A 20,698-nucleotide genomic window follows, 5' to 3' on the forward strand; every position below is an offset into this window, starting at 1 on the left:
GTTTATCTCTAGGCTTTCTATTCTGTACTATTGATCTATATTTCTTTTTTTGTGCCAGTACCTACTGTCTTGATTACTGTAGCTTTGTAGTATAGTCTGACGTCTGGGAGCCTGATTCCTTCACCTCCATTTTTTTTTTTTTTCTGAAAATTGCTTTTACTATGCAAGGTCTTTTGTATTTCAATACAAATTGTAAAGTTTTTTTCTTCTAGTTCTCTGAAAAATGACCTTGGTAGTTTGACAGGGACTGCATTGAATCTGTAGAATGCTTTGGGTAGTATAGTCATTTTCACAGTGTTGATTCTTCCAATCCAAGAACATGGTATATCTCTCCATCAGTTAGTGTCATCTTTGATTTCTTTCTTCAGTGTCTTACAGTTTTCTGTATACAGGTCTTTTGCCTCCTTAGGTAGGTTTATTCCTAGCTATTTTATTCTTTTTGTTGCAATGGTAATTGGGATTATTTCCTTAATTTCTCTTTCTGATCTTTTGTTGTTAGTGTATAAGAATGCAAGAGATTTCTGTGTATTAATTTTGTATCCTGCAACTTTACTAAATTCATTGATTAGCTGTAGTAGTTTTTCTGGAGGCATCTTTAGGATTTTCTATGTATAGTATCATGTCATCTGCAAACAGTGACAGTTTTACTTCTTCTTTGTCAATTTGTATTTCTTTTATTTCCTTTTCTTCTCTGATTGCCGTGGTTAGGACTTACAAAACTATGTTGAACAATAGTGGCGAGAGTGGTCACCCTTGTCTTGTTCCTGATTTTAGAGGAAATGCTTTCACTTTTTCACCATTGAGAATAATGTTTGCTGTGGGTTTGTCATATATGGCCTTTATTATGTTGAGGTAGGTTCCATCTGTACCCACTTTCTGGAGAGTTTTTATCATAGATGGGTGCTGAAGTTTGTAGAAACTTTTTCTGCATCTATTGCGATGGTCATATGGTTTTTATTCTTCAGCTTGTTAATATGGTGTATCACATTGATTGATTTGCATATATTGAAGAATCCTTGCATCCCTGGAATAAATCTCACTTGATCATGGTGTATGATCTTTCTAATGTGTTGTTGGATTCTGTTTGCTAGTATTTTGCTGAGGATTTTTGCATATATGTTCATCAGTGATATTGGTCTGTAATTTTCTTTTTTTGTGTGTGATATCTTTGTCTAGTTTTGGTATCAAGGTGATGGTGGCCTCATAGAATGAGTTTGGGAGTGTTCCTTCCTCTGCAAATTTTTGGAAGAGTTTGAGAAGGATATATGTTAGCTCTTTTCTAAATGTTTGATAAAATTCACCTGTGAAGCCATCTGGTCCTGGACCTTTGTTTGCTGGAAGATTTTAAATCACAGTTTCAAGTTCATTACTTGAGATTGATTGGTCTGTTCATATTTTCTATTTCTTCCTGGTTCAGTCTTGGAAGGTTGTACTTTTCTAAGAATTTTTCCATTTCTTCCAGGTTGTCCATTTTATTGGCATATAGCTGCTTGTAGTAGTCTCTCATGATCCTTTGTATTTCTGCAGTATCAGTTGTTACTTCTTTTTCATTTCTAATTCTGTTGATTTGAGTCTTTTCCCTTTTTTTCTTGATGAGTTTGGCAAATGGTTTATCAATTTTGTTTAGCTTCTCAAAGAACCAAATTTTAGTTTTATTGATCTTTGCTATTTTTTTTCACTTCTATTTCATTTATTTCTGTTCTGATCTTTATGATTTCTTTCCTTCTACTAACTTTAGTTTTTTTTTGTTCTTTCTCTAGTTGCTTTAGGTGTAAGGTTAGGTTGTTTATTTGAGATGTTTCTTGTTTCTTGAAGTAGGATTGTATTACTATAAACTTCCTTCTTAGAAATTCTTTTGTTGCATCCCATAGATTTTCAGTCATTGTATTTTCATTGTCATTTGTTTCTATGTATTTTTTGATTTCCTCTTTGATTTCTTCAGTGATCTCTTGGTTATTTAGTAGCTCACTGTTTAGCCTCCATGTATTTGTGTTTTTTACAGGTTTTTTTTCCCTGTAATTGATTTCTAATCTCATAACATAGTGGTTGGAAAAGATGCTTGATATGATTTCAATTTTCTTAAGTTTATTGAGGCTTGATTTGTGACCCAAGATGTGATCTATCCTGGAGAATGTTCCATGTGCACTTGAGAAGAAAGTATATTCTGCTGCTTTCGGATGGAATGTCCTATAAATATCAATTAAGTCTATCTGGTCTACTGTGTCATTTAAGGCTTGTGTTTCCTTATTAATTTTCTGTCTGGATGATCTATCCATCGGTGTAAGTGGAGTGTTAAAGTCCCCCACTATTATTGAGTTACTGTCAATTTCCCCTTTTATGGTTGTTAGCATTTGCCTTATGTATTGAGGTGCTCCTATGTTGGATGCATGAATATTTACAATTGTTATATCTTCTTCTTGCATTTATCCCTTGGTCATTATGTTTTGTTCTTCCTTGTCTCTTTTGACAGTCTTTATTTTAAAGTCTATTTTGTCTGATATGACTATTGCTAATCAAGCTTTCGATTTCCATTTGCATGAAATATCTTTTTCCATCCCCTCACTTTCAGTCTGTACGTGTCCCTAGGTCTGAAGTGGGTCTCTTGTAAACAACATATATGCAGGTCTTTTTTTTTTTTTTTTTTTTTTGCGGTATGCTGGCCTCTCACTGTTGTGGCCTCTCCCGTCACGGAGCCCAGGCTCCGGAGGCGCAGGCTCAGCGGCCATGGCTCACGGGCCCAGCCGCTCCGCGGCATGTGGGATCTTCCTGGACTGGGACATGAACCCATGTCCCCTGCATTGGCAGGCAGACTCTCCACCACTGCGACACCAGGGAAGCCCGCAGATCTTTTTTTTGAATCCATTCAGCTGGTCTGTGTCTTTTGGTTGGAGCATTTAATCCATTTAGTAAGGTAATTATCAATATGTATGTTCCTATTACCATTTTCTTAATTGTTTGGGGTTTGTTTTCATGGGTCTTTTTCTTCTCTTGTGTCTCCCACCTGGAGATGTTTCTTTAGCATTTGTTGTAAAGGTGGTTTGGTGGTGCTGAATTCTTTTAGCTTTTGCTTGTCTGTAAAGCTTTTGATTTCTCTGTGGAATCTGAATGAGATCCTTGCTGGGTAAAGTAATCTTTGTTGTAGGTTTTTTTCTTTCATCACTTTAAATATATCCTGCCACTCCCTTCTGGCCTGCAGAGTCTCTGCTGAAAAATCAGCTGATAACCTTATGGGGATTCCCTTGTATGTTATTTGTTGCTTTTCCCTTGCTGCTTTTAATATTTTTTCTTTCAATTTAATTTTTGTTAGTGTGATTAATATGTGTCTTCATGTGTTTCTCCTAGAGTTTATCCTGTATGGGACTCTCTGTGCTTCCTGGACATGGGTGGCTATTTCCTTTCCCATGTTAGGGAAGTTTTTGACAATAATGTCTTCAAATATTTTCTCATACCCTTTCTTTTACTATTCTTCTTTTGGGACCCCTATAATTTGAATGCTGGTGCATTTAGTGCTGTCCCAGTGGTCTCTGAGACTGTCTTCAATTCTTTTCATTCTTTTTTCTTTATTCTGCTCCTTGGCAGTTATTTCCACCATTCTATCTTCCAGCTCACTTATTCCTTCTTCTGCCTCAGTTATTCTGGTATTGATTCCTTGTAGTGTATTTTTCATTTCAGTTATTGTGTTGTTCATCTCTGTTTGTTTACTCTTTAGTTCTTCTAGGTCTTTGTTAAACATTTCTTGTATTTTCTTGATCTGTGCTTCCATTCTATTTCCAAGATTTTGGATCATCTTTACTATCATTACTCTGAATTCTTTTTCAGGTATCTTGCCTATTTCCTCTTTATTTATTTGGTCTTGTGGGCTTTTATCTTGCTTCTTCATCTGCAACATATTTCTCTGTCTTCTCATTTTGTCTCACTATACTGTGTTTGAGGTCTCTTTTCCGCATGCTGCAGGGTCATAGTTCCTCTTGATTCTGGTGTCTGCCTCCAGTGGTCAAGGCTGGTCCAGCAGCTTGTGTAGGCTTCCTGGTGCGAGGGACTGATGCCTGCCTTCTGGTGGGTAGAGCTGGATCTTGTCCCTCTGATGGGAAGGGCCACATCAAGTGGTGTGTTTTGGGGTGTCTGTGGGATTAGTATGACTTTAGGCAGCCTGTCTGCTCATGGGTGGTTTGTGCTCCTGTCTTGCTTGTTGTTTGGCATGGCGTGTTCAGCACTGGAGCCTGCAGGCAGGTGGTTGGAGCCAGGTCTTGGAGTTGAGATGGAGACCTCCAGGAGATCTCTCACCATTTAATATTACCTGGGGCCTGAATTCTCTTGTATTTCAGCAACCTGTACTCAGAGCTCCCACCCTGAGGCTCAGGCCCAACCCCTGGCCTGGGAACCAATATCCTGCAAACCACACAGCTCATCAAAAAAAAAAAAAAAAAAAAAAAAGGAAAAAAAGAAGAGAATAGAAAAAAGAAGAAGAAAGAAAACAAGCAACGAAAATAAAGGGTGGGAAGAAAACAAATGAAAACAAACAGCCAAAAAGCCCACAACAAATAGCAAAGACAGAAAGAAGCAAACAACAACAACTATTAAAAACAAACAAATGAGCAGACAACCAAAGCCCCAGACAAATGGTAAAAGCAAAACCAATGAAACAAAAACAGAAAAGAACAAAGAGAGACACACACACACACAAAGAAGCTAAAACAAAACCAGAAACAACAAAAACCAAGAGAACAACCAGCCAAAGAGATGAACCCCTAAATGAAATGGAACAATTAAAAGCAAAACTAACAAAACAAAACAAATGCAGCATACAAACTGAAGGAAAAAGCAAAGAAAACAAAACAAATATGCAAAAATGCTATAAGAGGTAGAAAAGATAAGCACAAATAGAACAAAGGGAAAAAGATAAAAACAAAGTAGAATAAAGGAAAGAAAAAGGAAAAAACACAGAACAACAATAAAGTAAGTAGAAATAGAAATATAAAAATATAAAAAAGAAAATTAAAAACAAATAATAAAAAAACATCCCACAGATAAAACAATATATTCAAAAAAAGTAATACTTATATTTTCCTGGGGTCTCAGCTGTCAGTGTCCTTGCCCCCACCATGAGTCACAGACAACCTCTGCTGCCCCAGGAGGCCCTCCAAAACTTCTAGGTAGGTCTCTGTTGTGGTAACAGTTCAGACTCTGACCTGGCCCAACTCCTGCATGTACTAGTCCCCAAAGTCAACAGCTGCTAGAGCTAGACTGCCTTCATTTGTGGGAATACTCGTAGTCCATTCAGATATTCCATAGATGTAAGGGTTACCAAGCTGATTGCAGGGATTTGTGGCTTGTGCCCAGAAAGATTTTTGTTCCTCTTCCTTAATTGCTCTGCCCCTGGGGCTCAGCTGTGGTTTTAGCTCCACACCAGCATGTGGGCCACCCACAGGAGTCTGCTTCTGAGGCTGTCCTGGAGCACTTGGGTCTGCCCCTGTGAGGACAGGGTGCATATGTGGCATGACTACCTAGGTCATGGGAGCCCTGGCAGTGACAGGTGCATGGGAAAGCCAGTGGCCACGGTTGCTAGAGATCTGGCCCTAGCTCTTGATGGCTGGTGTGAGAAGGTCAGCCCTGGTGGGGGCTTTCCTTAGCACCTGGAGGGGCAGGAGGCTGGTTTGTGGAGAAAGAGGCTGCAATGGCAAATCCACCCACTTGTGCATCACTCAAGAGCAGTGCCTTGCTTCTATGGCAGTCTGGGTTTCCTCCACAAGCATTCCTGGTTGCAGATTTCCTCCCTCCCATCCCCTCGTGCTGTCTCCTTGCAGCCAACAGCAGTCCTCTCCCCAGTTTGCTCTCCAATCCCCACATTCCAGCTCTCAGTCCCCATGTGCACATACGGACACACATCCCAGTCTGGGGTGCACAGGGCTGTGGCATGGACTGCCGGTGTAGGTCTCACTCTGTCCTGTCTGCCACAGATTGGCCATTTCACCCTTCTCCAACAGCCTCAGATACTCCCCTTCTGTCCCAACTGATTTCTCCATCAGTGAGGAGGCTTCCCCTGGTGTGGGAACCTCTCCTCTGCTTCAGCTCCCCTTCAGGGGTGCAGACCCTGTCCTGCTTCTTCTCCTTTTCTTTTTCCCTTCTTTCTTTCATCCTACCTGGTTTTGCAGGGATCTTTCTTGTCCTTTCTGGTGTCCAAGGTCTTCTGCTAGTCTTCAGCTGGTGTTCTGTGAGAACTGTTGCATCTGTCGATGTATTCTTGATGCATTTGTGGAGACAGATGAACTCCATGTCCTCCTACTCTGCCATCTTAGTGATTCCCAATAATAATTAATAATTCTCTAATATAACCTGATAGTCATCCTATCTTCAAATCTTCCCAACTGTGTCTAAAAATACTTTTATAACTGTTTTATTTATTTATATTTTTGAATCTGGATAAATGGATTTTCACTCCCTGTATTTATATATATGTTATATCTGTTTAGATCAATCTAGAAGTGTCATCTTGTATTTTTAATTTATTATTCATTTTTTTAAATGACATTGAAGTTTTAAAGAAATAGATTAATTTTCTTATAGAATATCCCAGATATTCTGCTTGTTTATTTTCTCATGGTGTCATTTACCTTGTTTTTCTTTCTGCCATGTTTACTATCACTGAAGGTAGATCTGGATACTGACTGGGATTATATGATTATAATCACTCATAGTCGTGAGTCTTTTTGATGTTAAAATTGTCCCAAATTTGTCCATGAGATGTCCATTTGGCCAGCTTCTCTGTCCTTGATGTGACCTCATTAATCTTTGAGTGTGCTTTTGCTTTCTGGCATAGAAATATATCATAGTCACACTTTGTGTTTTTCCCCTACACCTGCAATCTGAGATTTCTCCAAGGAGCACTGTTTGCTGTTGTTTTTTTAAAAATGAACAAAAATTATTTGAAAAACAAAAATATGGGTGCTGCATCTGCTCATTATTATTAGAGTTCTGTTGCTTCAAGAACCTTTTAGTGGGCCAAACTGTTATATATATATATATATACTTTTAAATTTTTCATTCAAATTTATGTTATAAAGATTTTTCTTAACTTCTTTTATATTTTTATTTTAAACACTCACCAACCAAAGCTCACCAAAGAAAAAGATTTATTTAGCTTGTTGCAGCAAAGGAAAATGCACACCATAGTGAACCAGAGGTCATCTCAAAATTGGGAAATTAAGAAGAGTACAGGGGATGGGAGTTAAACATATGATAGTCTCAGCAGGAATTATTTAGAATTTGTAAAGTCTGTGAGTTGCTTCTATCGTTTGTAGTTTTATCTTTAGAACACCGAGTTCCCTATGAGTTATTGTTAAGAATGTGGTCTCTTCTGAAAAAGGACTATGGGCTGAATGAGCTGGTGTTTGAGCTTAGATAATTTGTCTTGCATGTTATGGTTTGGTGTATTTTATATATTTTGTGAGCTATAGTACAGTTATGTAAGTTGTGGTTTTTGTTTCAGTTACCAGTTCCCCCCATTAACCTAGCAGCCATCAGGGTTATATTTTTAAAAACAACTTTTGTGAGGTAGAGTTGATATACAAAACTGTACCTATGTAATGTCTACAAGTGATGAGTTTGGACATATGCATACAACCATGAAACCATCAACACAGTCAAGACCATAGACATATTCATTACCTCCAAAAGTTTCCTTGTACCTCTTTTTTTTTTTGGTGAGAACACTTAAGAGATTTACCCTCTTAGCAAAATTTTAAGTACATAATGTAGTGTTGTTCACGATCAGTTCTATGTTGTACGGCAGAATTTATTCATCTTGCATAACTGACATTTTAAACCCATTAAACAACCAGTCTCCATTGCCTCCTCCCTGTGGCCCCTCCACAGCCACCACTTGATTCACTGCTTCTATGAGTTTGACTCTTTTAGGTACTTCATATAAGTGGAATCATGCAATATTTGTACTTCTATGACTGGCTTACTTCACTTACATAATGTCTTCCAAGTTCATTCATGTTGTCACAAATAGTAGGATTTCCTTCCTTTTCAGGACTGAGTAATATTCCATCCCATGAATATACCACATTTTCTTAGTCTATTCATTGGTCATTGGACATTACTGTCGTTGGCTTTGTCTGCCTTGTAGTTCTTTTGTTTCTCTTTTCCTCTCTTACTGTCTTCCTTTGTGTTTTGCTGATTTTTGTTGTTGTTGAGATATTGTTGCTGAAACTTGCCCTCTGTTCACTGGTGCTGAATAGAAATGTGGAGACAGAGTTTTGGGTGAAATAGAAAAGAGTAGCTTTTATTGCTTTGCCAGGCAGAGAGGGCCACAGCAGGCTAATGCCCTCAAGACTGTGTGACCCACCCTAGAGGGGGTAGTGAGGAGTTTTACTGTGTTCAAGGAGCAGGATGTGATCAACTCATGGACAATTCTTGGATTGGTTGGCATCAAGGTGAATTTTCAAGCAACATCAACCTTCTGGTTTCAACCAGTATAGGGTTTATGTTCTTATGGTCAGCAGTTTTCATCTGGTGGGGATCTGTTTCCTCTAAAAACAACTTAGGAATATGTGTCAGGCCTTTATATCTTTCAGGGAACCGTGAGTTTGGTGATTCTGCCATATGGCAGATTTATAGCCTGAACTGTTACCCGTTCCCCAGCCCAACAGCTATTCTTTGTTTCTACATCTTCACATTTCCCAATCATCAAATCTTGAGTCAGCCTTTTACTTCAAAAGACAAGGACACAAGGACTTGTACACAGTTTCAATATTCTTTGATTGTTTTCTCTTTCTCTCTTTATTTTTAAGTTTTTTTTTTTTCTTTTGGCCATGCCACATGGCTTGTGGGATATCAGTTCCCCAGCCAGGGACTGAACCTGGGCCATGGTAGTGGAAGCCTAGAATCCTAACCACTAGGCCACCAGGGAACTCCCTGTTTTCTCTTTTTCTTTTTGTATCCTCTGTTGGCATTTTCTTTGTGGTTACCATGAGGCTTACATAAAATACAATATCTTATAGTTATGTCTCTTTTTAAGCTGACAATAACTTAACTTCAATCACATACAAAAACTCCCTCCCCACTTTATGTTTGATGTCACCTTCTATATATTTTTATATTGTGAATCCATTAATACATTTTTGTAGTTTTTATTCTTAAAACTTTTTCTTTTAACTCATACCATAATTAACAGTGATTTATATACCACTGTCACAGTGTTACAGTATTCTGTATTTGTATATATATATTTATCAGTGAGTTTTATACTTTGATATACTTTCATGTTGCAGTTTAGTGTCTTCATTTCATCTTGAAAAACTCCCTTTAGTGTTTCTTGTAAGATGGGTCTACTAGTGATGAATTCCCTCATCTTTTGTTTGTCTGAGAAAGTCTTTATGTCTCTTTCATTTTTGAAGGACAGTTTTGTTGGGTATAGTATTCTTAGTTGACAGTTTTTCTTCCATCAGCACTTTGAATATATCATCCTACTCGCTTTTAGCCTATAAAATTTCTGGTGAGAATTTCACTCATGTTCTTATGGGTTCCCTTGTATGTTAGTTTTTTCATGCTGCATTCAAAACTCTCTGTCTTTGATGTGACAATTTGATTATAATGTGTCTCAGTGTAGACACCTTATGTTCATCCTCCTTGGGTTCTTTAGGCTCAGTGAATCTGGATGTTTATTTCCCTTCCCAGATTTGGGAAATTTTCAACCATTAATTTTTAAATAACCTTTCTGTCCCTTTCTCTCTCCCTTCTCCTCCTCTTATACTGTGTACATTGGTTTTCTTGAATGCTCTCCCATAAATCTCATAGGCTTTCTTGACTCTTTTTTGTTCTTTTTTTCTTTTTGCTCCTCTGGTGGGAGTATTTCAAATGACTGTCTTTGAGTTCACTGATTCTTTTTTCTTCTTGACCAAGTTTGTTGTTGAAGCTCTCTACTGAATTTTTCAGTTCAGTATTTTATTCTTCAGTTTCAGAATTTCTGTTTTGTTCTTTGTTATGGTTTCTGTTTCATTTTGTTCATGTATCATTTTCGTGATTTTTAAAAAGTATTCTATCTGTTCTCTAGTAGCTCTCTGTGCTTCTTTAAGATGATTATTTTGAATTCTTTGTCAAGCAATCCACTAATCTCAAATTCTTTAGGATAAGTTACTGGAGATTTACTTTGTGTCATATTTCCCTGATACTTGTGTTCCCTATAGCTTTGCATTGGTGTCTGTGATTCAAAGAAGTAACTACCTCTTCCAGTCTTTACAGACTGGCTGTGGCAGGAAAAGACTTTCAGCAGTTGGCCTGGCTAGAAGTTCTGGGAGACTCTCAAACATTTTCTATGGATATGCACAATCCACTGCTCATCTTCCTCCTGGGAGAGAAGTTTCAAGGTTGTGTGCCTTCCTCCAATCTTGCAGAGCTGTGCTGCCCACATTGAGCTGCCATCCTTTTTTACCTAAGGCAGTGTAATGAAAGGCCAGGATGTTGGATTCATGCCTCATTCCTCTCTCTTCCATCTGAGGGAGAAGTTTCAAGGTTGTGCTTCTTCTCCCAAACTCACAGAGTTGTGTGACTTCCATATATACCACCTGTCCCTCTTCCTAGGACAGTGCATTGAAAAGCCTGGTCACAGAGTGCAAGCTCCCCTTCTTTCCCTGCTTCTGAAGTAGAAGTCTCAGAATTGTGTGTCATCTCCCAATCTTGCAGAGCCAAGCCAATGGCTAAGAGCAACTCCCCTTTTTTGCTGCCCTCATATTTATTTCTCATTTGAAATAAGGGAGCCTTTAAAATTTTTTCTATGCTAGTTAGACATTGATAGAAGTGTTATAGCTATAATTTTTCCCTCTAAGCTCTGTTTTTGCCACATTTGTACATTTTGACATGTTGTGTTTTGTTTATATTTTTGTTCATTTCAAAGTTTTTTTTTTTTTTTTTTTTTTTGTGGTACACAGGCCTCTCACTGTTGTGGCCTCTCCTGTTGCAGAGCACAGGTTCCGGACGTGCAGGATCAGCGGCCATGGCTCACAGGCCCAGCTGCTCCGCAGCATGTGGGATCTTCCCGGACCGGGGCACGAACCTGTGTCCCCTGCATCGGCAGGCAGACTCTCAACCACTGCGCCATCAGGGAAGCCTCAAAGTATTTTCTAATTTCTCTTGTGATTTCTTCTTTGACAAATTCATTATTTAGTAGTATTTGTTTAATTTCCACATATTTGTAAGTCCCCAAATTTCCTTCTGTTATTGATTGATAATTTAATTCCATTGTGTTTGGGGAATATAGTTTACATGATTTAAATCCTTTAAAACGTATGAGGTTTGTTTTATAGCCTTGTATATGGTCTGTCTTGAAGAATATTTCAGGTGTGTTTTTGAAGAGTGTATGTTTTGCTGCTGTCGTGAAGAGTGCTGTACAGATGTATGGTAGATTTGATAGTGATACAGAGCCCTTTATATCCTTGTTGATTTTATGTTTACTTGTTCTCCCACCTAATTTAAAGATTTACTTTTGTCCTTGTGGTTCTGCAGTTTCACCATGTTGTGTCTATATGGATATTTTTGGAAACTTTTTTCTATGAGTAATTGGTCTTGAATCTGTGGTTTGGTTTCCTTTCAATATTTCTGGAAAATATCCACCAATACTTCTTTTTTTAAATTTTAAAAAACTGAAGTATAGTTTACATAAAATATTATATTAGTTTCAAGTGTACAACATAGTGATTCAACATTTATATACATTACAGCTTAATCTCTATGATAAGTCTATTTGTCACCATACAAAGTGATTACAATATTATTGGCTATATTCACTATGCTGTATGTTACATCCCCCTCACTTATTTATTTTATAACTGGAAGTTTGTACTTGTTAATTCCCTTCACCTATTTGGCCCAACCCACACTCCCTTCACTTCTAGTGACCAACAGTTTGTTCTCTGTATCTATGAGTCTGTTTCAGTTTTGTTTTGTGTGTTCATTTGTTTTGTGTTTTAGATTCCACATATAAGTGAAATCATATGGTATTTGTCTTTCTCCACCTGACTTATTTCACTGAGCATAATAGCCTCTAGGTCCATCCATGTTGTCTCAAATGGCAACATTTCATTCTTTTTTAACGATTGGGAAACATTCCATTGTATATGTATACCATATCTTCTTTGTTCATTCATCTGTTGATGGACACTTATGTTGCTTCCATATCTTGGCTACTGTACATAATGCTGCAATGAACATAGGGGAGCACATATCTTTTCAAATTAGTGTTTTTATCTTATTTGGATAGATATCCAGAAGTGGAATTTCTAGATTGTATGGTAGTTTTATTTTTAAATTTTTGAGAAAACTCCTTTCTGTTTTCCACAGTGGGTGCACCAATTTATATTCCCACCAACAGTCCATGAATGTTCCCTTTTCTCCACATCCTCACCAACACTTGTTGTTTGTTGTCTTTTTGATAATAGCCATGAATAGCCACTCTGACAGTTGTGAGGTTATATCTCATTTTGGTTTTGATTTGCATTTCCCTGATGATTAGTGATGTTGAGCATCTTCTGATGTGTCTGTTAGCCATCTCTATGTCTTCCTATGAAAAATGTGTATTTGGTCCTCTGCCATTTTTCAATTAGATTATTTATTTTTTTGGTATTGAGTTCTTTATATATATTTGATATTAACCACTTATTGAATATATAATTTGCAAATACCTTCTCGCATTCAGTAGGTTGCTTTTTGCTTTTGTTGGTGGTTTCCTTTGCTGTCCAAAAGCTTTTCAGTTTGATGTAGTCCCATTTTTCTTTTTTTTGCTTTTGTTTTCCTTGCCTGAGAAGACAGACACTCTCCCCCACCCCACCAAATATCTCTAAGACCAATGTCAGAGAGCATACTCCTGATGTTTTCTTCTAGGAGTTTTATGCTTTCAGGTTTTACATTTAAGTATTTAATCCACTTTGAGTTTATTTATATATATTGTAAAAGAAAGTGGTCCAGTTTGATTCTTTTTCATGTACCTGTTCAGTTTTCCCAACAACATTTATTGAAGAGACTGTCTTTTCCCTACTGTATATTCTTGGCTCCTTGGTTGTAAATCAATTAACCATGTAAGTGTGGGTTTATTTCTGGGCTCTCTATTCTGTTCATTGATCTATATGTCTGTTTTTGTGCCAATACCGTATAGTTTTGATTAGACTAGATGAACACTTTAGACCAGATGTACATAGAACATTCCACTGCAAAACAGCAGAATACATATTCTTTTCAAGTGCACATGCAGCATTCTCCAGGATAGATCACATGTTAGACCACAAAAAAATGACAAAACAACTACATCTTGGTAGTGTAGTTTTGATAACAGGACGTGTGATACCTCAGTTTTGTTTTTTCTTAAGATTGCTTTGGCTATTGAGGTCTTTTGTGGTTCCATACAAATTTTAGGATTATTTGTTCCAGATCTATAAAAAATTCTATAGGCACTTTGATAAGGACTGCATTGAATTTGTAGATTGCTTTGGGTAGTATGGATATTTCAACAATATTAATTCTTCCAATCCATGACTGTGGTATATCTTGACATTTATTTTTATTGTCTTCAATTTCTTTCATCAATATCTTATGGTTTGCAGAGAACAGATCTTTTACTTCCTTAGTTAGAATTTTTTCCTAGATATATTATTCTTTTGATGCAGCTGTAAATGGGGTTGTGTTTCTTAATTTCTCTTTCTGTTAGTTTATTATTAGTATATAGAAACACAAGAGATTTCTGTATATTGAGTTTGCATCCTGCAACTTTACTGAGTTTATTTATCAATTCTAATAATTTTTTGTGGTCTTTAGAATTTTCTATATATAGCATCATGTAATATTATTTCCTCCTTTTTACTAACTTTGGGCTTTGTTATTCTCTACTTTTTAAAGTTCCTTTAGGTGTAAGATTAGATTGTTTATTTGAGATGTTTCTTGTTTTCTGAGGTAGACCTGTATCACCATGAACTTTTCTTTTAGAACTGCTTTTGCCAAACCCCATAGATTTTGGAATGTGCTTCCATTTTCATTTGTCTCAAGGTACTTTTTAATTTCCTCTTTGATTTCTTTGTTGAGCCATTGAGGTTTTTTTTTCATAACACACTTTTAAATTTATTTATTTATGGCTGCATTGGGTCTTCACTTCTGTGCATGGGCTTTCTCTAGTTGTGGAGAGTAAGGGCTACGCTTCATAGTAGTGTGCAGGTTTCTCATTGTGGTGGCTTCTCTGGTGGCAGAGCATGGGCTCTAGGAGCATGGGATTAAGTAGTTGTGGCACATGGACTCAGTAGTTGTGGTGCATGAGCTTAGTTGCTCTGTGGCATGTGGGATCTTACTGGACCATGGCTCAAACCCGTGTCCCCTGCATTGGCAGGTGATTCTTAACCATTGAGCCAACAGGGAAGTCCCAAGCCATTGAGTTTTTAGAAGCATGCTGTTTAGTCTCCACATGTTTGTGTTTTTTTCCATTTTTCTTTTTGTAATTAATTTCTAGTTTCATACCATTGTGATCTTAGAAGAAGCTTGATATAATTTCAACCCTCTTAAATTTATTGAGATTTGTTCTGTAGCCTAACATGTGACCTATCCTGGAGAATGCTCCATATGCACTTGAAAAGAGTATGTATTCTGCTGTTTTGGGGTGGAATGTTCTATGTACATCTGGTCTAAAGTGTTCATTTAGTCTAAAGTGTTGTTTAAGGCCAGTGTTTCCTTACTGATATTCTGTTTGGATGATCTATCCATTAATGTCAGTGAGGTGTTAAAGTACTTGACTATAATTGTATTACTGTCAATTTCTCCCTTTATATATGTTAATATTTGCTTTATGTATTTATGTGCTCCTATGTTGGGTGCATAGATATTTGCAAATGTTAAAGCCTCTCATTGAATTGATCCCTTTATAAATATGAAGTGTCCTTTTTTGTCTCTTTTTACAGTCTTCGTTTTAAATTTATTTTGTCTGATATAAGTTTTGTCACCCAGATTTTTTTTGTTTCCATTTGCATGGAATATCTTTTCCTATCCCTTCACTTTCAGTCTGTGTGTGTGTCTTGATTCAAAGTGAGTCTTTTGTAGGCAACACATATCGGTCTTGTTTTTTATACATTCAGTCACCCTATGTCTTCTGTTTGGAGCATTTAGTCCATTTACATTTAAAGAAACTATTGATAGGTATGTAATTATAGCCACTTGTTAATTATTTTCTGTTTGTTAATATTTGTTTAATATTGTCTCTGCATGACCTCACTTTTGTTCTGGAACACCCATTTAATGTAGTTTAGGTTTTCTTGCCTTATCCTCCAAGACTCCTCACTTCTACTCTTCTCTTCTAAATTTTTTCTCCTTCTCCTTTCCCTTCCCCCTCTTGCCCTTCCCCTTCCCCTTCTCCTTCTTCTCCTTCTCCTCCTTCTCCTCCTCTTCCTCCTCCTTCTTCCTCTTTTTCTTCTCCTTCTCCTCCTTCTCCTCCTTCTTCTTCTCCTTCTCCTTCTCCTTCTCCTTCCCCTTCCCCTTCCCCTTCTCTTCCTCCTCCTCCTCCTCCTCCTCCTCCTCCTCCTCCTCCTCCTCCTCCTCCTCCTCCTTCTTCTTCTTCTTCTTCTTCTTCTTCTTCTTCTTCTTCTTCTTCTTCTTCTTCTTCTTTCCCTTCTTCTTCCTCACCTTCTCCTTTTCCTTTTCCTCCTCCTCCTTCTCCTCCTCCTCCTCCTTCTTCTCTGTCTCCTCCCCTCCCCCTCCTCTTCCTCCTCCTCTGCTTCCTCTTCCTTCTTCTTGGTGCTGCCACCAGGATATTTTATTCTGACCTGTCTTCCAGTACACCAGTTCTTTCTTCACATGTCTCTAATCTGCTTTGAATAATATATTTTGGATTTTAAATTTCAGCTATTCCATTTTTCATTTAAATAAATTTCCATTCCTTTTGAAATCTTCTACATCACTTTATCTAGTTTCCTATAACTTGTAAATATTTTAAAGTTTGTCTTTTATTTGTATAAATGGGGAAACCATATGAGTTTGTAATCTGTATTCAATATTTCCAATATTTAAAATTTACTACTCTCTTTTTACACTTTGTGTGTTTTTTGAGGTGGGGGTAGTGTTTGATCATTGTTTCTTTTTGATTATTTTTCTCTTTATTTCTGTTTAATTTCTTTTAAAATTCCTTGTCAGGATTGAATGATGAATAGGGTAAAGTTATCTTCCTTTGTGGAGGATTTAAGCTTAATTTTTAGGGATCTGTGACTATTACTAGTCCAGAATTGCTTCAAACCAGGATCTTGGCTTGAGTTTCTGGACCATCAAAGAGATACGACCCTGTAATAACTACATTTTCTAGTATTTCTACATTTCTACATTTCTACATACATTTCTACTACATTTTTTGTATTTAATGCTTTGGCATCTTGGGAATTTGCTGTCCCTGGAGAGCTTGACCATCCCAGTGCTAACCAATTCTTAGAGATAGAAAGGGACTGACTCCTTTGCAAGTATGCCTTTGACATACAAACCAACCAATCCATAGCCCATACTCCAACCATCTCCTCTATCAGTCCTTGCACTCTGGCCACTATATAACAGTCCTAATCACCTGAGGGTCAGATATCAGATAACTATAGATACCCCCATAGCCTAGAGCCCACTGATATTATTCCAACTAGCCAATCCTAACCCTGCTTGCCATACCTATTCCTTCTTGCAGAAATCACAATAAAGCTCTTGCCCATGTTTCACCTTGCTCCCTGTGCTCCTAACTGACCCTCATGCTTTACCGTGTGGCTATGCATGGTATGGCATATTCTCTCATCATGGGAACTATGAGTAACAAACTGTCTTTTCAATGGCAATCATCTCTGGATGTGTTGGCCTTACCATATTTGAATAATAAAACCTACTTTTAAAAACAAACTCTAGGCTGCAAATATATGTGATAGCCAGTGATCTTTTTTTCTTTTCTTTTTTCTCTTTTCCATATGTAGCAAATCAACCTTGGATATAAGGCATTGGGAGTGAGGGACGGCAGATTTACTTTTAGTTCATACTTTCTTTGCAAGTTTACTCCAGTTGTTTGCATCCTTGACTGCAATTAGAATCACTTGAGGAAGAGGCCTTAAAAAACGCTCATGTTTGGGCTTCCCTGGTGGTGCAGTGGCTGACAGTCCGCCTGCCGATGCAGGGGACATGGGTTCGTGCCCCGGTCCGGGAAGATCCCACATGCCGTGGAGTGGCTGGGCCCATGAGCCATGGCTGCTGGGCCTGTGCATCTGGAGCCTGTGCTCCGCAACAGGAGAGGCCACAACAGTGAGAGGCCCATGTACCGCAAACAAACAAAAAAACCACTCATGCTCAGCTCAAAATCCAGATCTCTTAAATCAGAGACTGGTGATTGTTAAGAATTACTGGTTTAGCCTTTTAACTTCTAAAAGAGGTCTTCTACGAGACTCTTTTTTGTCCTCCTAACATCCTCTACTGACGAAACTTAACTCTGTGCCATTTTGCAAAGGAAGAATGTTTAATGGGGTCAGTTCTATTTTTTTCAAAATGCAGAATGAAGGGTAGACTTGGAGTTGGGAAGCAATGAATTGATAAACAACACAATCACACTGAGAATCACATGAGGTATATAGTGACCATGCTTAATATGCTAACACTGAACAAGTTTAGCACAATGCCTGGAATATGGTGAGTGATTAATATATACTATACTATTATTATGTTTTCTATGTAATATAATATATAGTATTATACATTATAAAACCCATTCTAACTTTATTATTAAATGAGGCTGGTTTTCTAGTTAATGACTCTAAGAGATGTGAAATAATGGATAATGTTCAGAAGGATGAGGCAGTATCTATTCTCTATAAAGCTAAAAAAAAGACAATTATTCATTTGCCTCATATAGATTAAGGAGCATCCTTATCTGAGATTATGTTTTGAAGCAGAAGTGTAAGCATGTAAAGTTGCAGCAAGAATACTTTGCTAGGGCTCTAGTATGGGAATTCCAAGCTTAGAATTTTTAATGTCCAAACAAAACATGTTTCCTCATTACTAAAGACACGTTTTCATTGAAGCTTCATCACCTTTTGTGTTGAATGGCACTGTGTTATCATCTCATTAATCTTCAATGTTCTTGAGAGGCAAGAATATAGAATTATCCATCCCATTATATTGCCTTTACTTATCATAATTGATTCAATATCATGTTATAAAGCATAAGTTCTTTACTTTTTATTCTTCTTATTGTTAGCCATAGACTAGCAGTTTTTGATTCTGAATTACAATATTTTGTTATTTTGGTGCATTTTTATGTTATTTTTAAAATTGAGATACAACTGACATATAATATTATATTACTTTCAGGTGTACAAAATAATAATCTGATATATGCATATATTTGTGAATTGATAATCACAATAAGTCTAGCTAACATCCATTGCCACAAATGCGATAATATTTTTTCTTATGGTGAGAACTCTCTTTTTGGATGATAAAGAATTCAACATTTATTAAATATATATTATGTATCATGGTAAACAACAGTGACTTCAGTCTTTAAGGAAATAGTCTAGGAGAGGGGAGAGATAGAAAAAATATCTATAATATTTCATCAGTGTTATAACATTACAGATATATTGGATCATTAATGTGATACCCCCCAAGAGATAAATAAAAGAAGTAAACTTCAAACACATGTATATGCCCACCCTAACAGTACTGGCTTTTTTACAATTACAACTACATACATATTGGCTGCTATAAAGTGTCTGTGGAAGTTTGGGCCTGTACTTTTTTTTTTTGTAGTGTCTTTGTCTGGTTTTAGTATCAGGGTGATGGTGGCTTCATAGAATACCTTTGGGAGTGTTCCCTCCTCTTCAATCTTTAGGAAGAGTTTGAGAAGGATAGGTATAAGTTCTTTGTATGTTTGGTAGAATTTCCCAGTGAAGCCATCTGGTTCTGATTTTTTGTTTGCTGGGAGTTTTTTAAAATTACAGATTCTATTCACTTGATGAGAACTTTTAAGATCTACTCCCTTACCAACTTTCAAACATACAATACAGTGTTATTAACTATAGTCACCATGTTAACTGTAGTATATTACATCCTCATATACTCTTTGGGCAAGCTTTGGCTTTTGAACTCTGGCCCCTAATCTCATAATGCCTTCAAAACTGATGGTACATTCCCTCGTTTGGCAACTGCTATCAGGAAAAAGCAGCTTTAATGCTCCACCCAACTCTTTTTTTTTTTTTTTTTTTTTGGTGGTACGTGGGCCTCTCACTGCTGTGGCCTCTCCCGTTGCGGAGCACAGGCTCCGGACGCGCAGGCTCAGCGGCCATGGCTCACGGGCCCAGCCGCTCCGAGGCATGTGGGATCTTCGCGGACCGGGGCACGAACCCGTGTCCCCTGCATCGGCAGGCGGATTCTCAACCACTGCGCCACCAGGGAAGCGCCACCCAACTCTTTGAGTTCCCACTTTCCCATGAAATTTGACCTAATGATGTCATTCATTACTAGTTTGCCAAAAAATTTTATTGCTTTAAAAAAGATACTTTTTAAAATTCAGAATTGTAAATTGTTTCCAGTACAAGAATTTGTCTGAAAACATTTTCCAGATTAGGTCACTGTATTTCCCAATTCCGTGGCTTCAGTATTTCCAGTGCTTATTATCTGCTCATTCTGTCTCTTGCTTCTATTGTCAAACCCACTGTAGCAGTGCACCCATGGTACCAGTCAGCATACTTCTATGTCCTACTCGAGTGTCTTTCATCTATTCTCTCTCAGGCTTTTCTTCACAGCTGTAAGTTTAGAGGGGTTAAAGACCTCTGTGGTAACTCTCAATCATTGGGAAACATGAGTTGTTGGAAAAATTCTCACATTGCCCTTCAAAAGGGACACTTCTGAAATGCATTCCATGTAGTTCTTCAGAATATCCATGTTGGGATTGATCTCCAGTTTCCCACAAGGGTAACCAGCTCAATAAGTCACCTTTTTGACTTTTCCATTTCCCTCTTTTACTCTCCCTTTCCCCCCTTCTCCCTTCCTCTGGCTTCTTGTCATCACTTCTCAAATAACGATGTGCATACAAGTCTCTTTTCTGAGAGGGAAAACCCAGGTAGAAACATTTTCTCCAAAGGAGCTTAAGACCATACTACTTCTCTCTTCATTTCAATTAACCTTTAGAGAACTTACATTATAGCCAATGTTTACGTTAGGAAACATATAAAGGCAAAATTATCATTGCATGCATGTGATACATTTATATATATGGATTTCTACTTTATTATAATTGAATTTCTATAGATTCTGTATTGAATTTATATTGAATTCAGTGAAGTACTTTTCACAGGAATATTCATGTTACTGGATAGATTATGATTTTGAGTTACCACATGATGGCAGTGTCTGCAAGCCTTTATATCTTACGTTTGGCCTTGTGCTGCATCCTCGGGAACTGTGTTCTTTAATCTGTTCTTGGAATGGACAGTCTAGCAAATGCAGGCAGAAAAGTCTGTATAACCTTCACCAAGGCACAGCCCACTCAGGCTAGCTGAAGTCACCTTGACATGTACCCAGATGTTAGGCTTCCTCACTCATTCACAGAGGCCTGTAGACCTGACCAGGTGTCCCACAACCAAACCAACCTCTTCCTCATTACCACTGACTATATTCTATCACCACTTGTTTCTCTTTGGCCTGTTTAGGAGCTACT

This window comes from Kogia breviceps, chromosome 1, assembly GCF_026419965.1.
Source record: "Kogia breviceps isolate mKogBre1 chromosome 1, mKogBre1 haplotype 1, whole genome shotgun sequence".
NCBI classification, from domain to species: Eukaryota; Metazoa; Chordata; class Mammalia; order Artiodactyla; family Physeteridae; genus Kogia; species Kogia breviceps.